Here is a 20,433-nt window from a genome sequence, read left to right as displayed (position 1 = left end):
TGAAATAAAGAGGGAGGTAAAGCCAGTGCAGCTGGTCGAGAGAGGTGTAAGATCGTGGTGGAGGGCGTGGTGGGGCCAGGCAGCTGGATGGTGACCGCGGGTGTGGTGTGAGGCCAGGCAGCATTTGGGGACCGCTTGGAGTCACAGCCATGGACGTCACGAGGGAAGAGTCTGCACAGTTGTGTGCTTTCTCCAACCTCATTCTGGTGCGCAGGGCAAGGGTGGGATGACTGAGACCGGGAAGATGCAGGAAGAGAGGAGCAAGGGGCTTCTATTTGTTGGTTTTCACAAATCATTATTATTCTTTCTTTAAAATTAAAAAATAGTATTGCTTTTTTTTCCCCCAAAGTGCTTTACAGTTTTTACATTTCACTATGGTAGGGCATCCACACAGGAAAATCAGAGTCGAAAGCTGTTCAGCTAGATGAGTGTCATAAAGCAATACTTATCCACGAGTTTCTGTACCTGTGAATGGGTGTCTTTCACTGATTGGGGAAAATTCTCAACCCTCATGTCTTTCAAGTTTCCATCTGTCTTCTCACCTTTGAGGGCACTGAATCTGAGTGTTAGACCTTTTGTCCAAACATTCTCTTTATTCTTTGCTCTATGTCCCATCATTTATTCTTCTGCAATACATTGTGGGGCTTTTTCACCTATTCTCTGCCTGGTGAGATTCTTCAACTTGACTTTTAATATTAGAATGCATTAGTCGCTGTTGTTTCACAGTCTGTGCCTGACAATTTAAATGCTGGAGTTGTTACTATTTTCTGGGTTTTCTCCTTATTTTTGGCCCACCCTTATTTGTTTTCATCTCTGTAACTNCTCTCTCTCTCTCTCTCTCTCTCTCTCTCTCTCTCTCTCTCTCTCTCTCTCTCTCTCTCTCTCTCTCTCCTTACCCTTCCTTTCCCACTGCCTCCTTCTCTGTGGCAGGGAGGACCTGAAGGGTTAAATTCTATTTAACTAGAAAGTCTCTCAAAGGATTCATGTCACATTATGTTCTTAGGAATTCCCAACTCTCATTCAACACATGAATTATTTAATTATAAGTTTCCAAGTAGTGGTTGGGGCGGGATAAGGAGTTTCAAGATGTACAACTTAACCTCAAACCTAATAATGTGTTTTCAGGGAGAGGAAAAAAAAAAGGAGCTTTAATTAAGAAAGCAAAATGACAGATCAGAGAAGTGTGATGGAGCAAGTCAGTCTCATAGCACCTCCCTTACTGCCCATTTCCTCCTGAGACCCAGCCTGGGAACGAGGGTCAGAGGTGAGTCTGAGCAGAAGCTTTGCTCAGAATCCTCTGGGCACACACCTGACCCAGGCCACACCCACTGTACCCTGTCCATCAGCCAGAATGACAGAGCTCCACGTTCAGGAGTGTGAAGTGGAGGAGAGAGAGGCTGGGCCTCCCTGTGGTGCTCATCAATGGGCCAAGAGGCTAAGAACCCTGAGCTCTCGCCCGATGAGTGCTGCAGCTCCGCTCTATGGGCCATCTCTCCTGTCACTTGAAAAGCATACTATCCTGTGTTCAGAAAGCTGCTCAGTCTGAATCAGAGTCAGCGAGAGAAGGTGCTGTGACATGTGGCATCAGCCACAGGCTTAGGGGCGGTGGTGCACCACTGGTTGTTTGCCACTTCAGGCCACTTGTTAGAACACGGTACCATCAGAATTACCCCACTGATTTCTGGCAGCCAAGGCACATCTCTGTTTTCTCAGACAACCTCATGATGCAGGCAAGACCAGTAGTAGGAATGCCATGTTATAGCTAAGAAAATGGCAACAGGAACAGAACAGGATCTGAGCATATTGTCCAAAGTACACAATGAATACTCCCTAAAGAAGAGTAAATGATTTTGTCCACTCATGTTAAAAAAATAAACACCTAATTGAAGATCATTTTATAAGTAAAATATCAATTTTATGAATAAGCTGGGATACAGCCTTATTTCACATTAGAAATGAAATAGTGTAAGTAGTTAAAGTCATAAACATTTAAGGAGGTACAAAAGATGCCTCTATGATTGAAAACTTTACCAATAATCATTTTGAATATCCAACTAGGCAGGACAAAAGCAGCTCAATTCATCTAAACACGCATTTACATGGGCCAGATGCTGACTGCAGAGAATGTAATCCATGTGCAGATGTTCTAGCACAATCTAGCATGGTTAGGTAAGTGCCAGTGTAAGTGCTCCAGGACAAGGTATGATTGTGCCAGTGGAGAGATACAAAGAAAAGTTTGTGGAGATTTGGAAGTTGCCATTCAGAATGATGATTGAAGGTAAATAACTTTTGTTAGAGTCTGTAAACAAGTCTGGATGGCGCCTGGCAAAATGCCAGAGGGAGTGGTTTGTGAAGGGATGCCAGTGAGCCATTAAGTGTGGAGATTCCTTATTGGTTGACTGCTGTATCTAGTTTATGCTAATTAGATAAGCTGTGTGGAATGTATAAATACCTCTGTTGTCCTACAATAAACGGCTCCCACTCCTGCTGTATCAATGTACACAAGTTGTTCGTCACCCCCCGGTTATTTTGCTGCAGCCAGACTGCGGCAACTTTCATGTCTTAAATATTACAATTTACTCACAAATTTTGAAACATTCATGTTTTAAGTCTTGAAAATTCACTTCACAAAGAAAGACAGCCAGAAGGGCCCCGACTTTCATATCTGTGGTTTCCAAATTTGTGGATTCAATCAAGGTTCAAAATATTTGGAAATAACATTGCATCTGTACTAAACATGTACAGACATTTTTCTTGTCATTATTCCCTAAAACGATACAGTTCAATAATTTACATAGCATTTACATTGCATTAGGCAATCTAGAGACAATTTAAAGTGTATGGGAGGATGTGCGTGGGTTCTATGCAAAGGTATCTTATAGAAAGGACTTGAGCAGGCACACATTCCAGAACCTGCAGGAGTCTGGGAACCTAGCCTCCCAGGAACTGGGGACAACTACATTTCTTCCAGAGCTGTGCTTGACTATGACCCTGCATGCTATTTTCCCCTGAAATCTTCAACTGTTTATGAGCAAATCGTGTATATGAGACATCAATGTCCACTTCCTGGAAGTCTTCTAGGATGGCACATTCTGAGCCTTTGATAGTAGATCAGTCCATCTTAGGCTCTGCTTATTAATCCTCAAAGATTACGAAAAGAGCAAGGTCATAAGTGGCCCTGTAGCTCCCACATGGTCTCAGGTGTCCACTGCTGGAATTCTTCTCAAAACACAGCACTCTGAAGCATGCAGCGCAGAGCACAAGGAGAGGCCACATGCAGGCACCTGCTCCCCCCACCCCAGTGCAGCCTGACCTCAGGCATCCCAGCCAGAGCACTGGCAGTATGTCTGAGCAGATGGTTCTGGTCATGAGCCTCAGGACACCCAGCAACTTGAGTCTTCCTGAATGAGACTCCAGGTTGTGCTCTGTACAACCTCCTGGTCCACAAGTGTGTGAGCACAAAAAAGTGATGGTATCTACACCTCTAAGGTAGAACATCTGCCACACGGCACTCAATAACCCTGATACTCACACACATCCAGAGTCCACAGCTCAGTCTCTCCCAACCACTCATTCTCAGTCGTTAAGCAAACTATCCATCTCACCACTCACTCTATTTCAAATGAATATTTTCTCACTGTAATACTTTCATGTATTTCCTTTCATTTTCAAAACCACTTTGCTATTATTATGGGACTATTATGGGACATTTAGGTTCTTTTCCACTTGGGGCGATTATGAATAATGTTGTCTTTCATATCTTCGAGTGTACTCCTGTGCTCAAGTTTGGGCTTCATTTTATGGGATAGATTTTCAGAAGTTCAATTACTGGGTTAAAGAGGATTAATGACTTGAGACTCTTGAGGCATTTTGCCACATTTATTTTCAGAGTTGTAGGAATTCAAGTGACACCAATAACAGATGAGCATGCCTGTTCACTGTAGCCTCTCCAGCTAAATTTAGTTTTGTAATTAAGGAAACTATTAATTCAAAGCTTAAAACTCATAGTTTGATTTATCTCACAAACATATGGAGATGTGGAAAGACACACACATCATAGCAAGGTTACAGAGATAGATGAAGGATGACCTGGAAGAGGACAGAAATCAGAAAGAATGATTGCAAAGCCTGGGAGAGAGGAAGGAGCCAGGCGGAGTGAAAGGGCGATGGAGATCTCCATGCAGCTCTGAGACATGGCGAGGCCTGGACCATAGTACTGAGGACCCTGCGGTGGGCAGATCCCCTGATGGGCTGGGGGTGAGGAGAGCTCCATGTTAATCAGGTCACTTGGCTTTTCAGGATGGATGTCTGGGGATTAGACCAGGACATGGGAGACCAGACAGGGGTTGCTAGGAGTCAGGGGACCATCTCCACTGGGGTGTCTCTGTGACAGAATGCCCATATGTTTGCCACCCCTACTTCCCTGAGCTCATCCTGGGTCAGAACCCAGGCTTCAGGTAAACAGCATTTGAGAAACAATCACCACAGAAAAATTGGAATGGGGTGAACTTTGCTGACCAGCATCAAATATGCTCAGCATTATCTTCCACCGTATCTAGCACTTTAGCTTCTCTAAGGTAAGTGGAGTTCCTAGAACGAAGAAATTTAAGGGAGTATTCCAAACATCGATTTAAAGATTTGTTTATCATTTTAGTTCTCACTATGCTGTGGCCACCATGCTACACTGTCCTATATTTTCTCTCCAGAGGCTGGTGATAAACACCTCTGGATTATGTGAGTGCTGGCTCTGGCAATAGCCCATTATGTGAATATCTGCTTTAAAATGCATCAAACGGTTGAAACTGATCTGATTAGCTACACAATTTTTCCAAGAACAATGTGGAATAAACCACCAATTAAGCCTTCTGAACAAGAGGGCAAGAGAAGAGCAGATAAAATGACTGGTTTTGCTCAGGCCTCTCTGCCGGCCGGGGGAACCTAGGAAATTCAGGCCCTTGCATGTGTTGGATAGCTACAAAGAAATCCATTTTCCCCAAGATTCTCCCACCTGCAAATTAAAATTTTATTTTCGGCTTGTGAAGGAAATGACAAACTAAGAATTGTAGTTCATGGAACAGACCATGTTGAAGTACTGGGTGTGGACTGCCTGTCACCCGCCATCCTTGTATCTGTGTACTGACCTACAAGGGGTAGGCGATTCCTGCTTCCCGTCCTCTCTCATTGGCATTACAGTTCTGACACAAAGGGATCACTGTTCCAGGTTTCAAAACTCCAGCTCTGGGTAAATCGCCACCCAGCGTGCATGAGGAGGTTCTGTGATGGACAGAGATTAAGGTCAAACAAGACAATGGGGTGCTGTTTGAGACCATGTTCTCCCACTGTCACTGGGCCTGCAGCCCAAGGCCCACACCCCACTCTCTTCCTGCTCCCACCTGGCGGTTCTGTACCATTGCAAAAGCAGACCCCAGAGTAGCCCAAGGGCCACCACTCTTGCCAACTCACAATCCTAAAATGTCCCTTTAAATCTACCACCCTCAGTCCCCAGAGTAAGTCACACAAGCTGAGTTCTCAGGGGTGGGGCAGTCCTCCACACCCTTTGCCATAGTGTTTCTTCCTGCTCATGTGAGCATGCCACTGAAATGGAAAGTGGCCTCCAGCGTCCGGGCACTTTTGCTGGTGCTCTCCACCTGCTCTGTGCAGTCTGATGTTCCCCATGCAGGAAACATGAATTTCTGTTGTGGGCCTCAGAAAAGAGCTAAAAATACTACGGGGGCTTGTGACACCATTTGGTAGAACTGTGGAAGGTGCTTGCCTGGGGACATCTGCTGGCTCCTCCAGAGACCTGGCTCTCGGCTCCTGCTCTGCACATCAGCAGATTTCCCTTGAGGATGATGAGAAATACAATTGGGAATGGAAGGGGCAGCTGAGCAGAGGAGAAGGCTGCAGATGCTTACTTCCAGGGTCCTCTCTGGGGACTGGACATCATACCCCAGGCTCTACTCTCCACAGCGCACAGGGTAGGTTTCCAGCAGGCAGGCCTACCTCCTCGGCTGCTGAGATTTCCATCCAATGCAGGGATGCCGCTCACTGTGCATGATGCTGTCCTGAGCACTCAAACACCATCTCTGATTCTCCAGCAACCTATGTGCAGGTCTGCAGCCATCCTGTATCCCAGGTGAGGAAGGTGAGGTGGAGAGGTAAGGTTGAATTCCGGGTAGGTGTCAGGGCTGCCTGGGTTTCATACTTGCAGATGTGGCCCCAGGACAGCCCTTAAGGACAATGTTCACAGTCTGTGAAAGGAGCACACAGGTCAGGGCAGGAGAGCAGAGCAGTGGATGGGCCTCCCCTGCCCTCCATCTGCCCAGTGAATTGGGTAGAAGCCTGGCTTTCCTTTCTTCAGCAGAGGTCTGTAAGGGGCTAAGCCCTAAACACACTCTTCATCTACCTGTCCACCTTTCCCCTGGCGTTGCCTGTAGGCACTTTGCCATGCTTGGGACTAAAGTGCAGAATAAAGAATGAGTGGGCTGAAGAATACATGCCACTGAATTATTCCACAAGATCCTTAAAAATGCACGAGCACCCACCCCGAAAAATATTTAGGCTTGGAAGATGGTGGTGTTTCTGAGACCACTTGCAACATATTGATTTTATTATAGCAGAGAGAAGTTATTCAACTTTATTATACTTTGTTCTTTCTGACTTACCGATTCTGCAAGCATCGTTCCCATCTCAGAAAAACAAACAAAGTGCTTCCTGTAGGAGTCAAGTGGCTCTCTAGTTCCAAAGCCCCTCACATCTCTTACTCATGTGTTCACAGCAGCACAAAGGCTGCTGGCTGGGCCACTGCTCCAACCCCTTTCCTTCCAACCAGAGAGAAAATCAGAATTGCTCCTACTAGGTTCTCCATCCTGGGCTCTTTCCCGTTGATTGGGGTTGCTATTGGAGAAAGGGAGGTTGATGATGGCTGCGGTTTGGATGTTGTCACCCAAAGGCTCACAAGTTGCAGGCTCTGTCTCCAGGATGGTGGTGTGGAGGGCAGGTGGGTCCTTTCAGAGGCAGGGCCTGGTGGGAGGTTGGGGTATAAAAACAGAAAAATAATTAATACAGCAATGTATGTTTTTCTTTGGCAAAAGCCCAGTGCAGCACTCCAGTCCAGCCCCCTGGGAAATAAGGAAAGAAGCACACAGGGCTTCATGCAGAATGGAGGGGCAAAGCATAGGGCCTTGGTGGTGGAGGGAGGCCAGGACAGCAGTCCCCAGGGAAGGGCAAGAGGAAACCTGAAAAGCACAGTTACTGTGTTGGGAAAGCTTAGAACTTGTCCAAGTGAATGAGGGACAGGAGTTCCTGAGGACAGTGTCATGAGTGTGGGGAGAGGCACTGGAGCCAGCAGTGAGTGACAGGCGGAATCCAGGCTGAGACGGTGTTGCAGAGACAGTGTGTCCACAGCACACAGGGCCAGCAGAGAACTGCCCCAGTGCGGGAAGGAAGGCCTGTTGCACATTAGATCTGAGGAGAGGCGTGCGGTGAGCAGGTCCTCTTGCTCCCACCCAGGCTCCTCATCCTTCCTTGCCTCTGACAAGGAAAGAAGGAGAGAGGGGGAGGGTGGAAAGGCGGAGCCAGGAGGGCAGACCCAGTGTGGAGGGCAGGAAAGGCAGTTCAGCCAGTCCTGGTCTGCAGCAAGGTAATTAGAGTTCTCAGGTGCCTCAGGGCTGCTCCACCTGCCTTCTGCCTAAGGCCATCTTGCCTGCTTTCTGCTTGGGGCTGTGTCCTGCCTCAGTTTGAATAGTGTCCCCATTCAGCTGTGTGCTGATGACAGCCCCACACTGTCTGCCCTGCTAGCACTGCACCTGCAGCTGGGGCCCAGGGTGGGCTTCCACCCTCAGGGTGGCATTCTGGGAGCAAGCCTCAAGGTTGCACAGGTGTTGCTGGAAGAAGCTTCTGGGTGAGCCAGGCAGAGGACTTTGCAGCAGGGGGGGATCATGTGCACATGACTGTGCTGGCCTGCACCTGGGTGGGCTGTCCAGTGGGGTGCACAAAGTTCTCATACCCAGTTCCCTCTGTGACTCCCATCACATCCAAGGAATTAATCCTAAAACGACCATGAGAACCTGACCTTCACCCAATCACTGAGTTCACGGCAGAGCAGTCAACAATGTAATTGTCCTCTGGAGAAAGAAGCACCCATGATTAAAAGTCCACACACCCTGAGATGGAGAGATTAGATCTTAGTGATTTTGCCACTTACCACTATTTTTCATCGAGGAAATAATGAACAGGTACATCATGAAGAATTATGTGATGAGCAATACAACACCTATTTTAGGAAGTCTGGATTCAGAAATATGAATCAAATATGTCCCTGTCCCCAAATATGCCAGCTAGAAGCCACCATCATCAATCACTTCAAGAATGTTTCCTTCCAAATAAATGACCTTTCACACTGGGCCACCTGCTTCCTCTGAATCTGGATGCTCTGCTGGTGCAGAGGGAAATACAATTGGTGCATTTTAGACAGGGGTCTCCAGAGACACAGAACCAACAGGGCACAACTAGTTTTCAGTGGGTAGTCCTGTGCCCTAGAGACCCCTGGCTAATGTAGAAACAATGGTAGCTAGTTTTAGGTAGAAAGATAGATGATAGATAAAATATAATAGATGGTAGATAGGTAGATGATAAGGCAATACTTTATAGATCACTGTGGGGACAGAGATTTTAAGGAATTGTTTTATATGGGTGTGAAGATAGACAATAATGTGAAGGGCAGGCTACAGACTCTGGGAATTCAGGCAGCAGTTGATGTTGCCATCTGGGGTCTGATTATACCAGGCAGCAGGCTGGAAAGTCAGGCCAGGCTCCTGTGATGCCTCTTGAGAATTCCTTCTTTGGAAACCTCAGTGTTTGCTTTTAAGGCCTCTGACTGATGGGAAGAGGCCCTCCCACATCAATGAGGACAATCTTCTTCAAAGTGAACTGATAGTAGATGTTAATCACTCATAGATACATACCTTCACAGTAACATGCCTGGCAAGTTGACACCTAAAATTAACCATGGCAGGGTGTATGTGTGTCCTTTTTTGTAGAACTTCTACAGTGTAGGAACAGTTATCTTTCCTCAGAAAGCAGTCAGGCAGCTGGGTCATTACCTGCTGCCCAGAAGTCAAAAGAGCTTCCTGTGAGAAGAAAGAGAAGGAGGCGGTCCATGGTAGCAGGCAAGCCACTTATTCTTGTGCTACACACAAATTCAGCTTTTTTCCCCTTTGAAATTTCCTCATTATGCAACCTCAAGCACCTCTGCAGTTTCAGATCTGCTCTTTCACCCTCAGGGTTGACAAAATTATGCAAATTCACACAAGAATAAATTTATTTCAATGTAATTTTCACACTTAGGTGCTCAGATCTCAAGTGTGCTGCCATTAAGTCCTTGAGTCCCTATAGTACCTGGAGCAGTGGCACCATCACAAAACACTGCCCAGCGCCCTCCTGGATGGGCCCTGCTTGCCAGACAAGTGTTGGTCTGCTGTCACCCATCACAGTCTCTTGTTTCCCGGACAAGTTCGCCTGGGCTGAAGCACACACCAGGTGCTTCTCTGTGTTTGATGTGCTCAGCACTTATTTTCAAGACAGGCATGTTGTATGGCAGGCACTAGTACACCTCTTTCCACTGCTAAGCAACACTCAAGAGTATGCACAAAGCACAGTTCATCCATTCTGCTCACCAGCAGCCCAGGTCTGGCAAGTATAAAAATCTGAGGAAGGACCTTCTGTGGATGCTGCATTTGTTCTGTACAAATGCCTAGGAGTGGGATTATGGGGTCACACAATGGAAGTATATTCAGCATTTGGAGGAACAACTCTCAGGTGATTTGCTAAAGTGGCTGTAGCACTGGACCCTGGCTCCAGCAGCACCCAAATGTTCTGAAAGTGTGTCAGCATTCACCAAGGTTGACCTGTGCTTGTAGACCTGGCAAGACTGTCCTGATGGCTAACAAAGTGGAGCAGTTTTCTGCGCACTTACTGTGTGTTTGATAAAGTGCCTGTTCTTGTCTCCTTAGGGCTGCGTTGTCTGCTCGTTGAGCTCCGGGTCTTCACCTGCTCGGGGTACACATTCATCATCTTGTGAAGACATTCTCAGTCTGTGACTTGCTTCTTTCTTTTATTCATAATGGCTTGTGATAAAGAATTTCTTAATCTGGATGAAGTCCAAATTGATCATTTCTTTAAGAGCACACCTTTTGTTTCCTATATCTTTGCTTGTCCAAGGATGAAGACATAGTCATTTCTTACAGAAGGTTCATTCTATTTTGCCTTTACCTTGAGGTCCCTGAGCCATCTCAAATTGATTTTGTATGGAGGGCATTACCGATCAGGGCTCTTTTTAAAATGGATCTCACATAAGGCATATTTGCAAACCAGAAGCATTAATCCAGAGCAAAAATAGCCACTTCTTTACTGGGGCTGTTAACACAGCTGTGTAAATAGGCTCAAAGCCCAGGGTATTGGACCGGCTCTGGAACCACGGTCTTCTTGCTTCCCCAGCTCCTCCCCAGGCCACTCTGACTCAGAACAGCTGTGGAGAGCAGGCTATGCCCTACTCTGAATTATTCTTTGATATATACAACAGTAGCTTTCAGGCTGTGCCTAAATATGACTTACTGCATCTTATATAGCAGTAGTTTGCCACAAGTGACTCCATATTCAGTACAAGTGTCAAGGCAGAATGACTCCATACTTTGTACAAGTGAACTGTCTGCCCTGCACCACCATAAGGAACTGATAAATTACTTGTCAAACTAAATTAAGGAGCACCCAGACACATACTCATCCCAAATCACAACAGGAACAGCAGGCATGAGAACTTATCAACCCCACCACATGAGAACCCCTCACCAGAGATCCATAAAAGGAGAAGCCCCCTGAAATTTGACACAGTGGCACCTTGACACCTGGTCACTCATCATGAATCTTGCCCAGGAAAATCACTATAGTACAGACCTCCAATTTCCTGTTCCCATGAGGCTTCGGCAGAGTGTGGTTTCTCCTGCCTGTGATCACATGAGGCCCACTCCAAGCTGATACCTCCAGTTGACCTCTGAAACTGAAACTGCAACTGCTGTCCTTCCTGACCCTCTGCTTTGACAGCTCTGCAGAACTGGTTCCTTAAAACCCTTATCTGAATACCTACAGTGACTTTTTTTTTTAATTTTTTTTTTTTTTAGTTATACATGGGCACAATATCTTTATTTTATTTATTTTTATAAATAAATAAACTGAGGATAGAACCCAGTGCCTCACTTATGCAAAGCAAGCGCTCTGTCACTGAGCCCCAGGCCCAGCCCCCCACAGTGACTCTTTAACTCTGCACTCATCTTTCTGCTTGTGTTCTCAGCTCAGCATCCTATAACCCTGCAGCTGCTGTAACCCTTCCTGTGACCTATTCATATGTCATTGTGTGAAGTATATGTGACTTGAGTCTTTAGATATTAGAAATTAAGACTGGACTAAAAGAATTTGTGTTTTCCTGCTGGGTGACCCACAAGTATTCATTGACTGTCACTGCTGAAAGTGGTATAGCCTCTGAATTCACTGTTATGCAATAAATCCCGATGTTGTGGAAAGACGTAAACATGTTCTAGGTTAATGGCAATCACTCAGGCTCCTTGCTGTCACATGGCATGCTCTTGTCACCCCTCCTATGTGTTGCTCAGTCTGTGACAGGCATTCTCCCATGATTTTTTGAATTGTGAAATTTGCCATTCATAGGTAAATATGTGTAGTTTAAAGAATAATCCTCCCTTGTTCTTTTTCTCACACTGTAAGTTTTTTGTTGTTGTTGCTTTTGTTGGTTTTTTTTTTTTTTTTTTTACGTAAATATGTGCCCTTTATTTTCTTCTCTTTATTGCCTCCTACAGATTCAGGGTTAAATCTGATATAATTTTTCTTTAGCCTAAAGAAATTCTAGTTAGTATTTCTTGCAGAGAAATGAAGAGACATTTTCTTAGCTCTTACCTTTTGAAAATGTGTTGTACTTTCATTGTATAAATTAACCTTTTGAGATAATACAGACACATGCAATCAGAGACCCCATATAACCTTTACTCAGTTTCCTGCAATACGATCTTGCAAAATTATAGCAGTACATCATGACCATGACATGGACCTGGATAGTCAGGATACAGAAGAGTTCTGTCACTGTGAGGTTCTCTCAGGATCCCTCTTCCAGTAGTACTTAACCCTTCCCCCCTTACACCCACCCCTGACCTCCAGTGACCAATAATCTATCCCCCATTTCTATAATTTTGTCATTTCATGAGTGAAATAACACTGCAGGCTCTCTTTGAGGATTGGCTTATCTTCATTTCTCAAGGCTCTTTTTGTAGGATATGGAATCCAGGTGGATAGCTGTGTGCATGTGCACACATATGTACTCTGATGTGTCCTTGAGTCCTTTAAAGATAGTTTCTCACTGTTTTATTGGCCTCTGTTATGTTTGGGGAGAAGTCAGTGGTCATACTTATCATTCTTCTCCTACACATGATGTGTACCTTTCCTTTGGCTCATTTTAGTAACTGTTTTTCAGTTTTGTTTCTTAGCAATTTGTTGTGTGTCTAGGTATTTCATTTTTCCTGACCCATACTTTTTGTGTTTTAAATTTGTGTGATGTCTTTCATCAATTTTAGTCTATTCTCAGTGGATACTTTGTTAAAATACTTATTCTTCCTCATTATCTCTTCTCATTCTTGGCCTCAATTATATACATGCTAGACCACTGGATATTGTTCGACAAATTAAGATGTTCTCATCTATTCTAATTTTTTATTGAGTTTTATTTTTTCCCTTTGCATTTCAGTATTAACATTTTCTATGAGTCTGTCTTCAAGTTCACTGATTACTTTCTTTGCTGAGTCACTCTATCATTAAGCCAAATAAAATATTTGCTCCTGATATTGCATTTGTTTTTAGCATTTATTCAGCTTTTTTATAGTTTTCATATCTGTGTGAAATTTACTATCTCCTCATACATACTCAGAGTGTTTCCAATAGATAACTTTGCACAAATAATTGCAATACTTGAGCCACTTAGGGGTATACTACTGCCAACCATTACCTTTCTTCACTATGAGATAGTAGAACTGCAGAGATTGGGGTAGATGGCATTTCCCTTTGGCAATGGATACCTTCATCTTGCATCAGGCCACTGGTTAGCAAGACTGAGTAAACTGGGTCTGTAGTTAAGCTGGGTCAGTGCTTTGGCAAGAATAGCTTGCTTCAATACATTACTAGTTTCAAATACTTTGCAAATGGGCTCAGATTTTTCCATTCTGCAGTTCTTAGGATCTGAGCAAACTTTCTTCATGTATCTAAATCACCGGTGTTCTAACTACCCACAAGTATCCACTGAACTGCCACTGCTGCAAGTGGTATAACCTGTGAATTTGTTATTCAATAAATTCTGACATTGTACTCTTGGCTCAGCATCCTATAACCCTGCAGCCAATTAAACCCTTTCTGGTCTTTCTGTGACCTATGTATATATCGTTGTATGAGGTATGAGTGAAGGATCTCACTAATTTACAATGGGACGGGCACTTCGAACACCTTCACAGGGTTCCATTTTCTTGCAGCCCCAGGCTTTTGAGTTCCTACAGAGTTCTCGCTCTGTCTGGAATGCTATGGCAGGTTTCTCTCCCATTCCTGTTCACCCTGCAGTTATTGTTAGTGGAAGTCTGAGTGTTTTGGGGAGAAGAGGAATATCTCAGGTCTCCTGCTTATTCCCAGCATTTGAAGCTGAAAACTCAGAGTGCCTCAGACTTGTTTAGTAGGTACTTGCCTTGGACTTCAAGAAGTTTCCTTAAACCTCAGCTTTCTATCTGCCCCAGTCTCTGGCATCCTAGGCCTAAGTGTTTGTTGAGGGCCAGTGGAAAGACTTGGTCCATACTGGGTGCTTCAGCGCTGTCAGCTACATGTACCATTCCTACAGGTTGTTGAGCCATGCCAATGTCTTGGTCCTCATCTATACCCTTTCTCTTGCCTCTCTAGCAAGAATGAGAATAGCTGTAGGTTTCCTCTCTCTTATCTGAAAATCAGCCATTTTCTAGAGTTGAGTTCACTTATGTTTTTAAATTATTTTCTTTCATCTCAGCTCAAGGTTAGTTTAGAAAGACAGTGATTCTGTGGTTTATACATCTTGCTTGAGCTATTGAGAGCAAAAGCCTCATCATTTTCTGTATCCTACAAACAGAAGAGACATCTCTAGTGCCTCTTACCTTCTATGTTCTATCCTTTTGTTTCTCTCAGCTGTTTTTATTTTCCTTTCAGTGCAATCTTAAACAAATTCACCCTCATTTGTAACTAATCTGCTTTTATTTTGCTTCTTGACTTGAAACTTTGAAGTGTGTCTTTTTAGAAGTTTCATTTTCTTTTTCAAATTTATTCATTACATTTTCATAATCTTTTACTTTTGTCACACTTTCCTATTCCCTGTTAATTCTTTAAACATACTAACACAACTCATATATTCTAAACCTAATAAACAAAGCATGCACAATATGTACACATCCAATTCTCCCCCTGGTGTTTTGAAATTGTCCATGTGTTTAGAAATGTATGCTGCCTGGAACTGTATCTTTGAGAATTCTTTTAGGAATGGGTTTAAAAGCCTCCATTTGGCGAGGCTCTGAATTTGCCTTTCTGGGCACTGGGTACTACCTGATGGGATGGGGACTGGGCCAGGTAGTGTTCACACCAGCCCTAAATTCACAGGAGCAGGACTCTACTCACATCGAGCGTGGAGACAGGTTGGTGTCCCCTTCTTCCTCTGTGGATCAATTTGGGCTTACTCCAAAGAGTTCTCCTTCAGTATGTCCTGGCTTGATGAGGTAGAACTGTTGCTGGCATGGCACCTCTTACTTTGTCCCCAGACTTGTCCCCTTGGCCCTCCCATGTAGCCTGCTGCCTTCAATCTGCTCTGTCCCCAGTGCTGCTCTCACCCAAGCAAGTGTCTCCTATCCTGAGATTTAAGCTTTGTCCTTTCCCTTATTTCCTGGTCAGCTCAATTGCACAGTAAAAGTGCTTCCAAAACATATTACTCAGCATTTTCAGTTGTACTTAAGTCTGAATCTCTGCAGCAATCCCCACCCCACCTACTTCTACTGGCTCTGCTGACCCCAGTGGCCTGTCTTGCCCAACTCCCTGCAGGGGCCACACTTTGGGTACACACTCAGGATCTGGATAACAGGGGGATTCTTACCCTGGATAAGGCATCCACAGTGACTTGAATATCCATCATGCATGGTATCTGAAGAGGTCTTGTTTCTTCTAAGGCCACTGGTCTATTGCAACTTAAAAAATACTGTGTTAAATGATTTTTATAAAAGCTTTTATTTTGGTAAATGTAAATGTTCAAGTGACTGTGACATGGTTACATTTAAAAGTAAATGTATCTTTCTACATACTTGCCCAAATTAAATCTCCAACAAGCCCTTATGATAAAAGTGCTCAATAATCATTTCTAACTGTAAATTAATTATTAGGCAGAAATGATGTTTTTACAAGATGGTAGGAATTGTCCTAATTTTCGTCAGAATTTGTGTGAGTATGTGTTTTGGTAGAATAAATCTGCACAAGTTAACCACTTAAAAGTAAAGTGCACAATCACATCTGAAATTATACAAACAGCTGAAATAATTTGGTGTGAAATTCATCCCATACGGTAGAGTCACCCCGAAGCTCTCTGCATGCTTCTTCCTCCCTTTCTTCAGGGAGGAAGGCTGACCTCATATATGTGTTGGAAGGGGCCATGACAGTGGCAGACCACCAGGGAAAGGACGGTTCCAGAGTGAGGTGGAAGAGACTTGTGCAGGTCCTCCAGCACTGCCTAGTCTCTGCCTGCAAACCTGCACTGTGGTTGGCCATGGCACAGGGCTGCTAGGAGGAATGCAGGTGCCTGGGTCTGCAGGAGGCAGGGTCTGCTCTGGTCTTCCTGGGGCAAGTCTGCCTGGGTGGTCAGCCACTGTCCTGCACCACCGGCCAGGCTAACCCAGCATTCTTTTCCTTCTTCAAGAAGATAGCTATAAACCAAGTCTGACCTTCCTCCTAGCTTTGCCCTGTCTAAAGTGTCCTCACAGGGTCTGGGGTGCAGGACACCATTCTATCTTTGGCTGTTCATACTTGGTGAGGATGTCAGAAACAGCAGGTGAGTTTAGACGATTCTACTTTGCAAGTCTCTGTCCTCCCTGGTGTTAAGGTCACTCTGCCTGTGCCTCAGCTTTAGAAGCAGGTATAGTGATACTAGTATCTGCTTTCAGATACTCTAAGGAAAACAGGTGTGATGGTCCTTAATTAAAAAAATAAAAAAATCAAGCAAAAATCTTTAAAAGTTAATTAACTAAAATTAGTAGCAAAGTGGGCACAGTGTTTTACACTTGTAATTCCACAGACTCCAAAGGCTGAGGCAGAAGGATGGCAAGTTCAAGACCAGTCTCAGCAACTTAGTGAGACCCTGTCTCAAAAAATAAAAAAAAGGGCTGGAGGTATAGCTCAGTGGTGAAGTGCCCTGGGTTCAATCCCCAGTAACACACACACACACACACACACACACACACGAAAAAAAGAATAAAGAAATAAGTAGCATGTAACTTCAGTAGTTAACCAGAAATACCATGATTATCTGTGCATGAACTCAAACACAGAATGCAAATCTCTACTCACTTCCATACACACAAAACCAAAATGCAAATCTCTGCTTATTCCCAATCCCCCAAACCAGAAAAAAAATGCAGAAAATAAAGGCAAAAGAAAGCAATCAAAATCATTCCATTCCAATGGTGAAAGGTTATTAATTCTGTAAACTAACAACCAGCTAGGACCCTTCCATGATAACTGGATGCAAAGCAGTATCTCCTAAACTGAGGTGTCTTGGGAGGTCAGGCCCTGAGAAGCTCAATAGCATCCCTCAGGGGCACTGCGTTTTCAATAGTAAAGAAATTTAAATGCACTCCAAAAAATTAGGTGACTCTTATAAAAATATTATCTATGGTTTACTTGCCGTGTTTCATCAATGCGACACTAAGAAAAAAGACATGCTTCAGGATTTCAAGGAGCCCGGTGAAGAAACAAATACACATTCCTCTCCATTTAACCACAATCTGAGACATGTAAGTACACCAACCCTGTTATTAGAATTCCAGGCCAGTGGCACTGAGATCATTTTTAAAGAAGTGTCCAGTTTTTTGAGGCTGCTTCTAAAGTCCTGTACCTAATGACTCCTAGCTCTTCAGAATTGCTGCCACCATCTGCTAATGAAGGCTTTGCTTCCATAAAAAGTTCTCCCTTTAAAACACAACAGTGCATGTTTGAAGTTGGATTGATCTGAAACCCAGGTTGCATTTTTTTCTTTCCTAAACCTATTTGCATGTGGTGCAGGAAGGAGGCTCTCAGTATGGGTAGACAGAGCTTAGTGCCACCCCCTGACCCAAGTACAGAGTGTCCCACCACTGGAAGGTCAGGTGGCTGCAGGCCCCCAACTTGGGAGCAGAGTAAAGGCAGTTCCACTGAAAGTACTTGTGGGGAATTTATAATCATTATTTAAAAAATCAACTTAGGGACTGGGGATATAGCTCAGTTGGTAGAGTGCTTGCCTTGCATGCAGAAGGCCTTGGGTTCAATTCTCAGCAACACACACACACCCACCAAAAACAACAACAACAACAAAAAAAAAAAAAAACAACAACAACTTGGGGAGCTTGGCACAGAAGTCTTTAGGATTTGTCTTCCTGACTCCTTTCTCTCTGCTTGCTCTGCTCATATTGTAGAGTTTAAATGAAAAGGAACATCAGGTAAAGGACAAGATACAAAGTCCAACCTGTGAATAAACATAAACCATTCACTGTAACACTTAAGTGCATTTTAAACAGGGTCATAAAGCTAAAGAAAGCTGGGGTGGGGAGCAGAAATCAAAGTAACCTTAGGGGTTCTGGAAATGGGTTCATTTTGCTCATTTTTTTTTCCCAATGTTTCTACTTAAAAATTGAAGTTATGCAAAACTGCTTGAAAATCCAGAAAATATATTTCCTTGTTATCAAACAGAAAGATGCATTTAAAATATTATTTTGGATGATTATCAATGTGATAAGGGTTGAATTTTTTCATTCTCTTTAAAACTACAAACTAGAAAAGGTCAGGGGAGAATGCTTTAAAAATTCTATTTTCTGCTCCACTGCAGATCTAACAAATAGATTTAAAAATGCAAATAAGTGATGGCCCTCACTCACAGAAAATCAAAAAGGGAAGGACACCATGCACCCTAAGTCCCATTTTCCTTCTCCAGTGACAGTGTAGCAACCAGGACGAAGCTGGCTCTAAGTACAACACATCAGTCTCTTAGTTCTTGGGAAGAAAGAATAAACATGTGAAAGACGTTTATTATTATTTATTACCTGCACAACAGGTGTGTGGCATTTTCTAGGTTTCTTTGAATTTTGAGGTCATATTTGTTTTTTTTTTCAAGGGCTCTCACCTTGGTAACTGTGTGTCTACTGGGAAAGAAAGACATTACTCTGAAGGGCATCAGCTGCAGCCATTACAGAACCCAATTCTGCTTTTCCACGTTTTTTTCTTAACAATTTTAAAATTCAAATTATTTTTGGCTGATACTCAAAACCATCAACATTGTACATATTATTTGGTACCATGCGATATTTTGATAATGTTTAAATAGGGTTAAAAACTGTCTCTTCAAACGTGTCATTTACGGTGAAATCCTTTTTTCCAGTGTTTTGAATGTGCTGCGCATTACCCACGGTGGCCCTGATGTGCAACCTCACACAAGGACACCTAACTCCCATCTAACTAAGGGTACCTAACAGCTCTCCATCCATTCCTCCTGCCTGTTCTCCCCAGACTCTGGTAACCACCATTCTCTCAAGTTTAAGAAATTCACTTGCTTAGATTCCACCTGAGTGAGATCCCCTGACTTGCTATGTTACACTTGTTCAGTGCAACATAATATCTAAAGTGTAACATAACATCTCCATTCCATCCACATTGTCACAAATGACAGGATGTCGTTCTTCCTGTGGCTGTATAGTCTTCCCTCATGCATATGTACCCCATTTTATGCACTCAACAGTATGCGGACACTTATGCTGTTCCCATCTCTTGGCCACTGTGAACAGGGCTGCGATGGACACAGCAGCACCAACACATGTGCCATGGGAGCGCAGGCATCTCCTCAACAGCCTGACACAGTTCTGCCAGACAGATACCCACCAGCAGGAGGGCAGGGCCACACAGCAGTTCTATTCTCAGCTTTTTGAAGAACGTGCATCATGGCAGTACAAATTTACATTCCCACCAATAATGCAAGGAGAAAGTACACCATCCCCAGAACTTAACTCTTGTCTTTTTTCCTAAAAACTATTCTTACCACAGCAAGGTGATATCTCATAGTGGTTCTGATTTGCATTTTCCTAGTTAGTGAGGATAAATATTTTTTTATATATCTATTGGCCATTTGCTTGTCTTTTAAAAAAAAATTGAAGTCAATTGCCCATTTGCTATTCAGTTTTTTTAAAAAGTTTCCTCTATATTCTGGATGTTCATGTCTTGTCAGATATACAGATTGCAAATATTTTCTCCCATTCCTTAGGTTGTCTCTTCATTCTCCTAATGGCTGCATCTGCGCAGAAGATTCTGCTTGATATAATCCCATTTGTCTATTTATTAGGTGGTTCAATGCCTCCTATTTGTTCTTTTTGCTCAAGATTGCTTTGGCTATTTGGAGTCATTTTGAGGTTCCATACAAATGTTAGGATTGTTTCCCCTTATTCTGTGAAGAATACCACTTGTATTTTGATAGGGATTGTGTTCAATTTGTGGATTTCTTTGGGTAGTATGGACATTTTCATAATATTGATTCTTCCAATCTATGAATAAAGAAGTCTTTGCAATTTTATGGGTCCTATTCAATTTTTCTCATGAATGTTGTATAGACTTCATTGTAGAGATCTTTCATTTCTTTGCTTAAATGTATTCTTTGATATTTTCTGTTTTCGTTGTTATAAATGGATCTGCTTTGCTGGTTTCTACTTTGGACAATTCATGATTGGCATAGAGCAGTATCTTATAATTTTGCTGAATTTCTTTGTTCTTTCTCATGTCTGATCATTCTGACCAGGATTTCCAGAACTATGTTGAATCAAAGTGGTACAAGTGTACATCCAGATTTTAAAGAGAAAGCTTTCAGTTTTCCCCCATTTGGCATAATGTTAACTTCTGACTTGTGACAAATAACCTCATTATGCTGAGGTGCATTCATTCTAGATCTAGTTGGTTCATTTTTTTTTTTTTTCATGAAGGGATGTTGAGTCTTAGCAAAAGTCTTTTCCGTGTCTGCTGACATTATGGGTGTTGTTCCATTCTGCTAATACGGTGGAACACATTTATTAGTTTGCATATGTTGAACCATCCTTGCAT

The sequence above is a fragment of the Marmota marmota genome, unplaced genomic scaffold (assembly GCF_001458135.2).
Source record: "Marmota marmota marmota unplaced genomic scaffold, marMar, whole genome shotgun sequence".
In the NCBI taxonomy this organism is placed as follows: Eukaryota; Metazoa; Chordata; class Mammalia; order Rodentia; family Sciuridae; genus Marmota; species Marmota marmota.
Note: the sequence above shows the minus strand (reverse complement) of the source record.